This window comes from Nelumbo lutea, chromosome 7, assembly GCF_056320005.1.
Source record: "Nelumbo lutea isolate HS-2025 chromosome 7, American lotus-T2T, whole genome shotgun sequence".
NCBI classification, from domain to species: Eukaryota; Viridiplantae; Streptophyta; class Magnoliopsida; order Proteales; family Nelumbonaceae; genus Nelumbo; species Nelumbo lutea.
The window spans coordinates 53,199,374-53,209,397 of record NC_142690.1 but is presented as its reverse complement, the minus strand read 5'-3'; the positions used below and the strand labels follow the sequence as shown (position 1 = coordinate 53,209,397).

The window sequence follows — 10,024 nt, the reverse complement described above, 5'->3', positions numbered from 1 at the left end:
AATACAATAAATGGAAAAAATAGATAAATAACTTCACTCAAAGGAGAGACATGCTAACATGGATAATCCAATAAAATAATGTAGCAAAAAAATAGATATTTACTAATGTATTATTGTAATTAGTGTAACAAAATAATAGACTTCATTAATGTAATTTCTATACAAAAAAAGGGTAAATTACAAAGACCCCCCTGTACTTTGTTTTGCGACAAAGACTACCTTGTACTATGACCGTGAGACAAAGGACCCCTTCCATTAGCTTTCCATTGAAATCAGTTGCAATATTTTTTAATCCCCATACTACCCTTGTAAGGGAAAACACTGTTCATCTTCCTCGACCTCATGATATATGAACAACATGGTTCTTCCATTTGCTGGCTTCCTGCCCAGTTTCCTAGGTCTTCGTTCGTCCATTGGGCATGGACGGTCTTCCTTGCATGATGCTTCAACATCTGAGTGCTTTGATCCTATGGCACTCTGTCGAGTAATCACAGATTCACAGGAGACCTTGAAGATGTTATCATTTCCAGCAGCAATCAACTTCTCCTTTGTAAGTGATCTGTGTGGAAGAAGGTATCATTTCCAACAGAGATCTTTGATTCCACCACAGTGATCTGTGCTTCTTTGAATGTATGGATGACTCTTAATACAGGATGAACATCCAATGGGCAGCTTACCCTCACAATAACCTCATCATGAAGGGCTTGAATGTCAATGTCTGGGCCTTGCTTCCGATTATCTCCAACAGAATTGGCTTCTGAAGCTACATTGTCTCTTTACTGGTTGCCATACTTTTCTCTCTCTGATCCCATGTCCTTGAGCTTCTTCTGAAGTTCAGTGATGTAGGTTATGGCATCTCCGAGCAGGGAGGGCCTTGTCCATCTTGGAGATATTGGGCACGACGGCCCTTAATGCATAGAATCGTTGATTAAGCTTCTCCTGGCGTTGCCTCTCAGCCTCAACATGGTTAAGGGACTCCTCTCTTCCATTTGCAGGCTTCTTGCCCCGTTTCCTGGGCCTTCGCTCGTCTACTGGGCATGGACGGTCTTCCTTGCATGAAGCCTCAACATCTAACTGCTCTGATTCTATGGCACTCTGTCGAGTAATCACAGAAGACCTTGAAGTTGTCCCAGTGAAATCAATTTGTCTCTGTGCTTGCATCTGTGCCTAAAATGGGTTCAGATCCTGGCCAAAAATCTTTGGAAACTCATTTGCTCATTCCGCGATCCTGGAATTTGATGCAATTGCACTACTATCTTTCTTCTCATTGGAAACTGGTAACGGTTTGACCTGGATAGGGAAGGCGACGGACTTTGAGAACATGGACCTTATTGCCTGCAACATCTCCAAATTCTCAGAAATGGATCCGACTGATCCCAATTTTTCCACTCCTGTATCTGTGGAGACAAGAACAACAGTCTGGAGCCCAGCAGACCTCGCAAGGAACGATCGGACATAGTAATTAGGTGATTTCAAGGCATCCGAAATCCACAGGTACTTCCCTGATCCAAACACCTTACCAGAAGCCCCCTCATCCTGAGGAAAGAAGTACCAGGAAGCAAGGAAAAACATCTCTGTGTCTGTGACCCTATCCAAGCCAAATGCATAGCTTTCCTCATCGAAACCTCCAAAGAAAGTGTGAATCTTCTGTAGGACCCTCTTCCTCATCTTCTACTGAGTTTTGTCTTTAACCCGGAAGCTTAGGTTGTGGGTAGCTTCGGACTCTTCCCCTTCCTTCGGCTCTCTAATGAGAGGGAGGACTTCAACGGAAGTCCGCCCGCTGCAACAACTACCACCACTATTATTCATGTAAAGATGAATAGTGTTTTACCAATCAATAGTTATTACAAGGGTAGTATGGGGATTTAAAAATATTGCAACCACAGATTTTAATGAAAAGCTAATGGAAGGGGGTCTTTGTCTCATGGTCATAGTACAGGGGGTCTTTGTCACAGACCCCATAGTACCAAGGGGGGTCTTTGTAATTTACTCGAAAAAACTACTTTAAACTCTCCAAATTCTATAGTAATGTTGAACCATCTTGACTGCTTCTTCATTGTTATCAAACCTGTAAAACAAACAAATATTAAACTAATTCCTACAAATAGTTTAGTTATATCAATTATTATTAAATGTTATTTACCATGGTTGAAGTAATTATTCTTTTAAAGTGAAGGAATTGAAAGACAATCTCGTATTCTTTACAGTCAGTATAGTTTGTCATGTTGTCAAATTCCTTAATACAAGAGGAAATTATATTATTTTTTCTTTTAAATCTATCAAAATATAAAGTTACCTCTATAATGCACCACTTTTACACAACTTCCAACAATAATTGTAAATCATTCTTTTATTTCTGGAGCACATGATTCAATAATATCAACAAATCTATCCCATAAAGTGAATCTCATTGGAACAGATCTTTCAAAAACAAAAACAAATAATCATATTTAAAATGGTGTTAAATTAAATAATACTTATTAGTATGCATGAACATATTACATCAACTTACTATTGGTCTAATAAAAGAATTTCCTTTTCTTTCGAGTTTGGATACACAAAGGCCATGTTGTCCAAATAAATAATTGCTCCAATAACATTTATAATAAATGAAAATGTTATACCAAACGTAAAACATACATTGTAATATGATCAAATGTCTAAGATAAGAGCAAAACAAAACATACTTATAAAAGTATTTTTGCCAACTTATTCTGTAATATGATCAAATGTAACAAAATTATATTTATATAGAGGAATTTGTAGGCAATTCATTTAATTCATCCCAAAACTTTTCAATTTCTGCAACAAACATTTTGACTTTAATGTCATCCCCCTAGAAATTACAATGTGATTTAATTTATTATTATTGCCCATGTAAATAAACTAAAAACAAATATCTATTTGCATAAAAACTTACATAGGAATCAACAAATATCAATTTGCACACTTTTTGAATATTATTGCCCTTTCCAAATGAATGAACATCAAACTTTCTGATAAAGCAACCTTTTAGGTCCCAATATTTCTTTGAAAATTTCATCTTAGAAATTAAAGTTGGGTGAAATGTCATTCTGTTAAGATAACTAAATAAGAAAATTTCATATTGTAAGAGCAATCAAATTGATTTTTCATGAGTGAAAGAAGTAAAGTTATAAACTAGTATCCATTAAGACAAAATCTTCATGAGGATATATATAATTTGTAATCCATTTAAAAAGTGTAGCTAATTTAACAAAACAATATTGTTCACTAATGCATTGTCTATTAGAAAAACAAAATGATGTGATATTTACTAAGTATCTTGATTATTAGAATTTCTTAAGTAGCAATCATCATGGCCTTATCCTCGAAATCCATAAAAAAATCCAATAAATCCTGAAAACCATATGGTATATGTTCTTCAATGTATTGCAATCTCATTTCTAATAAATGTGATGGTAATGTGGGTACAAATGGATGGTAATAAATTTTTACTGTCACTAAAAAACATTTTCTCTGCAATTGATCTAATAGGTTTTGTTTGGAGGTACAATGATTTAAGAGAGATGCCCTTTCTTCCGTCAATAGATCCGTCAACGCCAATGGATCATTTGGAATTTTGTGCAAGTATATGTTATCAATTACACCATTCCATTTTAGTCCAAGAGTACCAATAATGACATTCCTTATAGACTGAGGAGGTATGTTGAAACTATAGTCCCTTAATTTTGATGCAAATTGGATTTTCTTAAAACAATTATCCTTCACTAGTGTGCCTTCAATCAATATTTCTTCATTAAACTCCCTCCTTAGCCTTCTAATAACTAATCGATGGCTGAATCTTTGGTAAACTTTAGGTAAAGGAGGCCTCATTTTAAAATTAAAAGAAAAATTTATAATTAATAATCAACAAATAAATAATGCAATAAAAGTACAACTTAAATAATTTAAGAAGATTATATATTTTTTTATTAGACATATTTATGATACTTGTTGTAACAATATATCTTGATAAATAATATTTTGTGTGAAATCATCAAGTTCACCACCTTTATTTTGTATTAAAATTTTTAATTCAGAAGGAAAAGTTGTACAGGATATAGCAACATATAACCATCCATGAAAGAATATAGGTTTTTAAAAATAGACACCTACATGTTACATTGTTTGCCCTTAACTTTTATTACTTCTCATAGCAAAGGCCAAGTGTAAAGGAAATTGTCTTAGTTTTATCATAAATGGCCACTCTTTATTAGTGGGTGAAAAAGTAATCATTGGATTAAATATGGTATTCCCTGCATTAGTCTTTATAATTACTTTCACTACAATGACCCGATTACCCATCTTTTGAACAATTAAGTGGGTCCCATTATACAAGCCAATTGATAGATTCAAATTTTGTAAAAGTATAACAAGTCCCCAACTTTAAGCTCCAAGTTGTGATTTGGAAGTTCAAGAAAATTAAGGGAGTGTAGCAATCCGAAGGATTCATATTTTTCTTGTTATCATCACCATTCACTGAAATTAACCTATCAACATTTAAGTATATTTACACATTTCCTAGTAGCTTTATGAGCACAATTGAGTTTATTTTATTAACATCAACATTTCTTGGGGCCAACATACCACGCTGTTTTAAATATGACAAATCAGTATATCTCTCCTCAAAGCATGGATATGTCCTATCAAGAAAAAGTTGCATTTCTCCATTATCGTTGTCAATAAGAAACTTCCTTGGAATTTGTATCCAATTTGGTTCTTTACCTTGAATAAGAAATATAGCCAACACCTTACCATTTCCAATCTGTAAAACCAAATCTACAAATTATTGTAATTGTAGACGCTCTTCTTTTGTAATATTTAGAGACAGAATACACATGTTGGTTTTAAACGTAAAAACTTGACAATGATCCCATAGGTGTGATCTTTAAATCGCAAATGCAACAATTTGTTCTCTTCCACCTTTCCTGATAACTGATAAGATTTGGCGAAAGCCACCTCCAAGAATAACCAACTACCCTCCAAAAATTGTATCTTATGCAATTGCTGGCCTTCTTTTCATTATATTGCTAAATGGTCTGTCAACCGCTTCAAATGCATTCCTATTTATCATAGGAGCTTCATCCTAAATAATTAAATCTATTTTTTGGATCAATTTAGCTAAATTTGTTTGCTGGTTGGTTGAACAACATGGAGATTCATGTAAATTTAAAGGGATCTTGAACTTTGAATGAGTTATCATTCCTCTGGCTAATAATAAAACAAAAATTCCTGAAGAAGCAATTGACAGAACAAATTTATTTTTAGCCCTAAATTTGGCAATTATTGTTTTCTAAAGGTAAGTTGTCCCTGTCCCACCATTCCCATAAACAAAAAATAGACCACCGCACTGTTATTGATTTTTGATATGCATTTAAGCCTTCATGCCATGTAGAAAAGTTTTGAGCTTCCACTGCATTGTCATAATTCAATTCTTCACGAATCAACTATTGCACAAGAGTTGAAAGTATTGGTCGGATGGCATTGGCATGGGTGGAAATTCTTTTAAAGACCTTTCATTTTTATTCAAATTATTTTCAATCTCATAAAGTGTCATGTCTTTCAACGTAGGTGAATCTAATTCTAATGTAAGATCACCAGTATGTTTTCTCATGGTTACTTAAAAATCATCAGCGAGGTCTTCCCAATGTTGTTCCCAAAGCTCTGAAGGATTTGTAACTTCACTGAACATTAAAACCTCACAAAATAAATTTCTTAATTGTGACGCCAATGCACATAATGATGCCTCAGATATTGCTTAATGCCATTCATTATCATCATCAAGCAATCTTAAAGCAAAGCAAGCCTCCTAAAAGATTGCATACACAACACCATTAACTATCCTTAAATTTTTAAAACATATTGTTCCTTTTATTTTATGAAGCAACACATGTAAATAATACCTTTCACTTGAGTTTGCATGTGCATAATATACTTTCCCTATACATGCTTGTCATTTTCTTCTTTTTCAATCTTTAACACCATTGAGGTTCTTGATTCCGATTTGCTTCAAACCATTTTGTCAACATACTATCTTTAACACCTAAGCGATCAAGAATTGTGTTGAGGTCATCAAAATTTGAAAATATGAGATTCTATTGATTCAGGAAATGATATTGCAATCACTCAACTGCTGGAAAGTGTTCTTGCATTTCAAATTTAAATATCCTCCAACATGACTTAAGTGAAGATATGTAACAACAATCACAATATTGTCATCCACCTGTTGATATTGTTAACTTCTACCACTTGTAATGGGCACATTGTTTTCTTCAATTACTATAGTTGCTCGATCTAGGGGTGAGAAAAAAAAATAAAAAACCGAATCGTAAAATTGGTAAAAAACTAAAGATACCGGTTCAGTTTTTATATATATTATATATATTTATGTATATTATAAATTAATAAGTAAGCATTATATTTATATATATTTTTATAATATATATTGTAAAAATTATAAAATCGAAAAACCAATGAACCGAACCAGTCAACTGGTTAATCGATAGGTTTGGTTTGGTTTATGTTACTGGTTTTACAGAAACCAGTACTATCAGTTTGGTTACAGAAACCTATACTTAAACAATAAATCTGGATTATATGGAATGACCCATTGACTATCAATATCAATCCCATTTATCATAACTTTTTTCCCATTTTTATGCTTTCGATATGCAACAAATCCATTCTTACCTACATTGGTTTCACAACAAAATGGTTTTGGGTAACCCTTCGAACACTTCCCCTCGACCATACATGGACTATTTGGATTATGGTCACCACACAGACCATGTATTATACACTGGGCCGTTGTTTCATAAAGAAGATGATCATTTTCCTTATCAGGTATTTCTGCACATATCATAGTATCGATATCATCAGCTGTTACAGGCATATATTCTTTTGCCAGGGTTTTAAGTATGTGACAATGTGGAGACCCTCTCTTTTGAAATTCAACTACATGGGCATCTGTAATTTAAAAAGAAAAATTAATTATTACGTGATAATTAATTTAATTACATTTTTTATGATGAAATTCAATTAAATATGTAAATACCTACAATAACTTCTCCAAATAGTTTATCACTCTTTAAGTCCAAAAGTAATTGCTTCAATTTAATATAAAAGACCATAGCAACCAAATCAGGCCAATCTTCCGCTTGTTGCCATGGTATTCCGTTCAAGGGTAAATCTCTTAAACTACCCCTACTACTCACGAAATTGACAAATTGTACCCTTACTGTTTACATATTGTCTTAAAGTACCCTTAAGTTTTCTGGCAATTGACATTGTCGTAAAGTACTAATGGAAGAAAACGAAATGTTGAATTTGCCCTCCACTATTCCTCAAATTCCATTCCCTGTTTCACCGTTTGCCTTTGCTCTCTCAACTTCCACCTAGAATTGCTCTTTCGACTCAATGGGTCTCCATTCACACGTTAGTTCCAACAACACAGTATCGAAAGAAAACACGTCAGAGCTTTCAGAGATGGGTAGTGTAGTGTGTAAGCACAACAATGAGAACTAAAACGATTAATTCTTTTTGTAAATACCTTGAAATATTGCTGCTGATTGAGTTGCATCGCTAGAGATTTAAATCCATAGGATTTAGGCCCATGTTTTTAAGGAATGGCGAGTGAGATTCAAACCCAACAAAGATATATTTCTGAAACATCTCAAAATCCAATGAGGGTGAGCTGCCATAATAAATAAATAGAGGGAGAGAGTCCAAGAGATTCATTTAAGGGGTCAGGGATCAGAGATGGTTGATTCTATTGAAAAACCATGGAAAGCTTGCACGCTGAAGCCTATCCGCATGTACTTAAACTTTTCGCTCATCACTATGTACAGGAGCTGGGCTCCTCACTGCCTCCTTGTCCTCTTCCTCCTTTGCTACTCTTCACCTCTCTCTCTATTTCTATCCCTCTCTGCAACTACTTCTGAGTTTGTTTTCCATTCCCAAATCATTGAAAACTCTAATATTTTTTATGGGAAAGATGTCGAGCAGGCTTACAATTCCCTATTGGTTGTATCCATCGTCTCTTGAAGTTCAGGATTGCAGCTAATGGAAGAGTAGGGGCAACAATTGTTATGTACTGTACAACAATCTTGGAGTAGCTTACTACAACTAACCCATATCAGAATTCTTCAAGGGGTCAAAAAGCTTCAACGGGTAAATCTCTCTCTATCTCTTTGCTTTTTATCAAGCTCGAACGGATAAAAGCTCGTGCATCACCGGATAAGATCCACAAGGTGAGTTCAAAATTTGAACAAATACAATCTCTCTGGAGGTGGTGTCGTAGCTGATGTACGGAGCTATTGCATCCATCGATATGTATGCATTGGGGGCCATTATGCTCTCTGAGGTCGTAGCTGAACACTGATAACTCGAGTATACTAAAAAACTCTTCCTCTATTTTTTCTTATTATTTCCTCTGCAGGGGTTGAGAAATATATATACAAATATCTCCTAATTCTACATAAATTCTGGTTCTACCTCTCCTAGTTACATACAACTTAGGATGAGATTTATCCTTGAATTTAAGGGATATCCCTTAGTTTTACAGCCCACGCCAACACTCCCCCTCACGTTGGTGCATACAGATATTGGATGCCCAACTTGCCAAGTGAGTTGTAGAAGTTTTTACTGGATACAGCCTTTGTAGGTATATCTGCCAGCTGGTCTTCTGATTTGACAAAATGAAATCGAATGGTTGTCTTCGACATTTTGTTTGATGAAATGTCGGTCCACCTCTACATTCTTTGTTCGATCATGTTGGACGGGATTCTGAGAGATGCCAATGGCAGCTTTGTTGTCGCAGAATAGGTCCATTGTAGAGGTTGGGGGAAAACCAATTTTAGTCATTAGTCTTCTCAGCCAGAGTAGCTCACACAGCCCTTTAGCCATTCCCCAGAACTCAGCTTCAGCACTTGATAGGGCCACGATCTTCTATTTCTTACCCCTCCATGTGACCAGATTTCCTCCGACGAATGTAAAGTACCCCGAGGTGGATTTTCTATCTGAGACATTTCCGGCCCAGTCTGCATCTGTGTATCCTTCTATCTTTAGATGATCATTCTTTGAGAACATGAGTCCTTTTCCGGGTGAGGACTTCAAGTATCGAAGAATTCGCATTACAACATTCATGTGGTTTTCGCTTGGGCAGTGCATGAACTGACTCACTATGCTGACGGCGTAGGCGATGTCTGGGCGGGTATGGGAAAGGTAAATGAGTTTGCCCACCAGTCTTTGGTATCTCTCCGTATTGATAGGTACTTGGTCTGGGTATTCTCCAAGTCTATGGTTCTGAACGATAGGTGTGTCTACCGGTTTGCACTCCAACTGTCCCACTTCGGAGAGTAAGTCCAAGGTGTACTTTCGTTGGGACAAAAATATGCCTTCCTTTGATCTAGCAACTTCAATCCCTAGAAAGTACTTTAGCCCACCTAAGTTCTTCATCTCGAACTCGGATGCCAATTGCTTCTGCAGTGTTGCTATTTCTCCTGAATCATTCCCTATGATAATCATGTCATCCACGTATATTATTAGGGTTGTCACCTTTCCTCGTTGGTACTTTAAAAATAGTGTATGATCTGAATTGCTTTGCTGGAAGCCATATTTTCTCATCGCAAGACGGAGCCTCCCAAACCATGCCCGTGGAGATTGCTTTAGTCCATATAGTGCTCGCTGTAGCTTACACACAACTTGGTTCTTGGAGTTCGCTGTATAACCAGGTGGGATGCCCATGTATACCTCTTCTTCAAGATCACCATGGAGGAAGGTGTTCTTCACATCGAACTAGTGTAGTGGCCAATCAAGATTTGCAGCAAGAGATAATAAGACTCTGATCGTATTCAGCTTGGCCACTGGGGAGAAAGTCTCTTGATAATCTACACCCTGTGTCTGGGTATATCCTTTTGCCACCAGCCTTGCTTTGTATCTCTCGACTGCCCTGTCTGCCTTGTATTTGACGAAAAATACCCATTTACACCCTACTGGTCTTTTC

At 35.9% G+C, this 10,024-nt stretch overlaps 1 pseudogene; it reads right to left on the bottom strand.

Annotated features, from left to right (window-relative positions):
• Positions 1-536: 536 nt before the first annotated feature.
• On the bottom strand, positions 537-1,809 carry LOC148846409 (transcription factor MTB1 pseudogene; annotated as a pseudogene).
• Positions 1,810-10,024: the final 8,215 nt, after the last annotated feature.